Source organism: Lithobates pipiens, unplaced genomic scaffold, assembly GCF_037356315.1.
Source record: "Lithobates pipiens isolate NorthernLeopardFrog02 unplaced genomic scaffold, aLitPip1_a1.2 Scaffold_8, whole genome shotgun sequence".
Lineage (NCBI taxonomy): Eukaryota > Metazoa > Chordata > Amphibia > Anura > Ranidae > Lithobates > Lithobates pipiens.
The window spans coordinates 442,590,241-442,595,034 of NW_027507903.1; positions in this window are offsets into that span (position 1 = coordinate 442,590,241).

Below are 4,794 nucleotides of genomic sequence, written 5' to 3' on the forward strand. Positions count from 1 at the left end.
TGTGATGTGTTGGGTTTGCGCCAGACATAGCATTTTCTTTGATGGCCAAAAAGTTAAATTGTAGTCTCATGAGACCAGAGCACCTTCCTCCATACATTTTCCTCCATACAGTCTGAAATCACCCTTAACATTATATATCCCTCATGGGGTCCCTGGGCAATAGGAGATCACTGGGCCCCCTGTGTCCCCACACACACTCAAGCCACACCCACTCAAAGCCCCACCTACATATTGCACTGCGCAAATTACATGCGTTCTTCACAGAACTTCTCTACACTATGTTTAAAGTATGCTCTGATTACTGTATAAATGTCACTGGCAGGGAAGGGGTTAATAGGGGCGATCAAGAGGTTAAATGTGTTCCCCCACTATGTTCTAACTGTGGGGGGATGGGACTGTCTAGGAGGAGAGAGATGGGTGTTCATACACAGTATGAACCCACAATCTGTCTCCTCTCCCCTGAGTTTACACACACAGATCCCGGTTTTCACTCACGAGCGGTCACTCGCATCAGCTCAGGGGATACGCTGCAGACACGTGCCTCTGGTGGCGTGCGCGTGCCCCTAGTGGGCAAAAGTCAAAGCAACATAAGGTAACGTTGTTTCGCCCAGCTGCACCATTCTGTCGCAGTAAAACTGCGGCGGCTGGTCGGCAATCAGTTAAACTAGTCATGGACTGCCTAACAACCAGCAACTGTTAAGAAACTGAACACTTTAATGAGAAGCATGTAATGTACAATATAGTGTATAATTTTGTGCAGTCTGTAATGTACAATATAATGTATATAGTGCAGGAGCGTGTAATATACATTGTAGTGTATTTAGTGCAAGAGTGTGTAATGTACAATATAGTACAGGAGCATGTAATGTACAATACAGTGTACATAGTGCAGGTGGCGCACACGTGCCCCTAGTGGCCAAAAGGCAAAGCGACATAAGGTAACGTTGTTTCGACCAGCCGTGCCATTCTGCCGCATTAAAACTGCGGCGGCTGGTCGGCAATCAATTAAAATAGTCATGGACTGCCTAACAACCAGCAGCTGTTAAGAAACTGAACACTTTAATGAGAAGTACCGTATATACTCGAGTATAAGCCGAGATTTTCAGCCTCTTTTTTGAGGCTGAAAGTGCCCCCCTCGGCTTATACTCGAGTCATCGCTGTCTGCCCGCTCGATCAGCGTGTCGAGCAGACAGACAGCGGCCATTCTATGATTCAAAAGCCGCGCCTCCGGCTCCGCCTTCGCCTGTGATAGGCGGAACACTGAATTTCCCAGCAGCCTGTGTTCCGCCTATCACGGGCATCGTCTCATCCTCGTACTACGGACGAGGATGATACGACGTCCGTGATAGGCGGAACACAGGCTGCTGGGAAATTCAGTGTTCCGCCTATCACAGGCGAAGGAGGAGGCGCGGCTTTTGAATTTTACAATGGCCGCCGACGAAGAGGGCACGGGACGGAGGCAAGGCAAGGCACGGTACGGGACGGGACGGGACGGGACGGGACGAAGGCAAGGCACGACACGGGACGGAGGCTCGGGACAAAGGCTCGGGACACAGGTAGGCTGGACACACACACACACACACACACACACACACACACACACACACACCTGTACTGCCCACTAAACATGATGGGATTTTTGTCGTGGCTATGACGCAAAGTGGCTGCTGGATGGTCTTCTCTGTGTGGGTGGCCAGCGGGAATAAATCTGCGACTCAACTATTCCCTTTTCCCTGCCAAAGTGAATGGGTCCTCAGCCCTGGTTCACACTATATTGCCATGCAGCTAACACTGCAAACCCTATTCATTTCCGCACTGCGTTTTGCGATCTGCTGCGGGTGTAGGTGCAGGTAGGCTGGACACACACACACACACACACACACACACACACACACACACACACACACACACACACACACACGGATGGAGACACACACACACGGATGGATGGATGGATGGAGACACACACACACACAGGGATGGATGGATACACACACACACAGGGATGGATGGATGGATGGAGACACACACACACAGGGATGGATGGATGGATGGATGGAGACACACACACACAGGGATGGATGGATGGATGGATGGAGACACACACACACAGGGATGGATGGATGGATGGACACACACACACACAGGGATGGATGGACGGACACACAGGGATGGACGGACACACAGGGATGGACGGACACACACACAGGGATGGACAGGCATGTCTCACCCTCGGCTTATACACGAGTCAATAAGTTTGCCAGTTTTTTTGGGGGTAAATTGGGGGCCTCGGCTTATATTCGGGTCGGCCTATACTCGAGTATATACGGTATGTAATATACAATATAGTGTATAATTTTGTGCAGTCTGTAATGTACAATATAATGTATATAATGCAGCAGCATGTAATGTATATTGTAGTGTATTTAGTGCAAGAGCGTGTTATGTACAATATAGTGTATATAGTGCAGGAGCATGTAATGTACAATACAGTGTACATAGTGCAGGGGTGTGTAATGTACAATACAGTGTCTTTGGTGCAAGAGCGTGTAATTTACAATATAGTGTATGTATTGCAGGAGGGTGTAATGTACAATATAGTGTATATATTTCAGGAACGTGTAGTGTACAATACAGTGTATATAGTACAGGAGCATGTAATGTACAATACAGTGTATATAGTGCAAGAGCGTGTAATGTACAATATAATGTATATAGTGCAGGAACGTGTAATGTACAATACAGTGTATATAGTGCAAGAGCATGTAATGTAAAATATAGTGTATGTATTGCAGGAGGATGTAATGTACAATATAGTGTATATATTGCAGGAGTGTGTAATGAATAAAACAGTATATATATATATATATATATATATATATATATATATATATATATATATATATATATATCGCAGGAACACATAATGCACAATATAGTTTATATAGTACAGAGACATGTAATGTACAATATAGTGTATATATTGCTGGAGCGTGTAACGTACAATACAGTTTATATAGTGCAGAAGTGTGTAATGTACACTATAGTGTATATAGTGCGGGAGGAGTGTGCAATGTGCAATATAGTGTATATACAGTAGTGCAGGAGGAGTGTGTAATGTGCAGTATAGTGCAGAACTTTTTTAAGCTGGACACAGACACCTGTCTGGGATTCCCCTGAAACCTGGACACGTTTTTAAGACTGCCTCAGAGTGGGGGTGGTGCAGAGTGAACATGGGGGCTGGGGATGAAATGATGGTGAGGGGAGGGGAGGAAGAGGACCGGGGATGGAATGATGGTGTGGGGAGCAAAGGAGGAGGGCCAGGGATGGGGTGCCAGTGAGGGGAGCCAAGGAGGAGGCCAGCGATTGAGTGAAGGTGAGGGGAGCAGAGGAGGAGGGCCGGCGATGGGGTGACAGTGAGGGGAGCAGAGGAGGAGGGCCCGGGATGGGGTGACGGCGAGGAGAGCGGAGGAGGTGGGCCAGAGATAGGGTGTCATGAGGGGAGCAGAGGAGGAGGGCTAGGGATGGGGTGACAATGAGGGGAACAGAGAGGAAGGGTTGGGAATGGGGTGAAAGTGAGGGGAGCAGAGGAGGAGGCCCGGGGATGGGGTGACGGTGAGGGGAGCAGAGGAGTGGGGCCGGGGATGGGGTGACAGTGAGGGGAGAAGAGGAGGAGGGCCCAGGATGGGGTGATGGTGAGGGGAGCACAGGAGGAGGGCCCGGGATGGGGTGACGGTGAGGAGAGCGGAGGAGGAGTGCCCAAATCATTTCTGTGTCAACGAGCGGCACAGTGTTTCATGAGAGACATGTAAGCCCTAACCTAGGGACTGCCAGGAGACTGAACACCATACAGCCTGCCAAACCCTGTTTGACCTACTGGGTGGTGTAATTAACAACGGATCCCCTTCCCCACCAGGAGAATACAGTACACACTGGGAGACACCTTCCTCCATATTGTACACACTAGAGGACCTCCTTATCCCTCCATACTACTCCAGGAGACCCCCCCCCCATCCCCACAAAATTACACCAGTAGATCCCCCCACCCCCACCAGTAGATGTTTTTATATTGTACCTGTATAATGTTATATGGCTTTCAGATGCCAGTAATTTACCAAGTTTCCTGATCACCATGTTTGATGTGGGTTGCTCTGTTTTAAAAGGCTGAGAAGGTCTACCCTCCATCACCCTTGGTGAAGTAGTCAGTGTGCAGCCATTTCAGCTAATAGGACGCACACTCTCACCTTCCTGCTGCCTGCCAGCACCACCCCCAGCTGCGCTACCGAGGCATAAATGATCACAGCCCAGGACACTGGCCCCGCTCTGCCACTCCATCTTCTTATTGGATCAGAACTGAGGACACTGCTGCCACCACCTCCTTTGCTCTCTTACCATCACCGGCGATCCCCTTAATGTTGGGAAGATGTTTCTTCCACCTCCTCCGAACCCATCCTGGGCTCCCTCTGTGGGCATGCACAGGGGGAGACGGGTGGGAAGTGGAGCAGATGGAGACTGTCTCCTCTCCTGTTTGTGCAGAGGGGTCAGAGCCACTCATCCCCCGACAGATGGCACCGACCTATTCTACTGGCACGGGAGGTGTTTAGGGTGTGCCCAGGCACACCAGGCACACCCCCTTCAAATGCTTATGAAAGCTTGATTTATTTACATACCAAGGTGTATCTATATACTATAACAGAAGAGAATATACTTATAGTTAATGTTATATGCTGGTTGCAGGTGTCCCTGTGTTTCCAGTTACTTTGATTGGATTACTGGTTCATTTCCAAGGAAGGG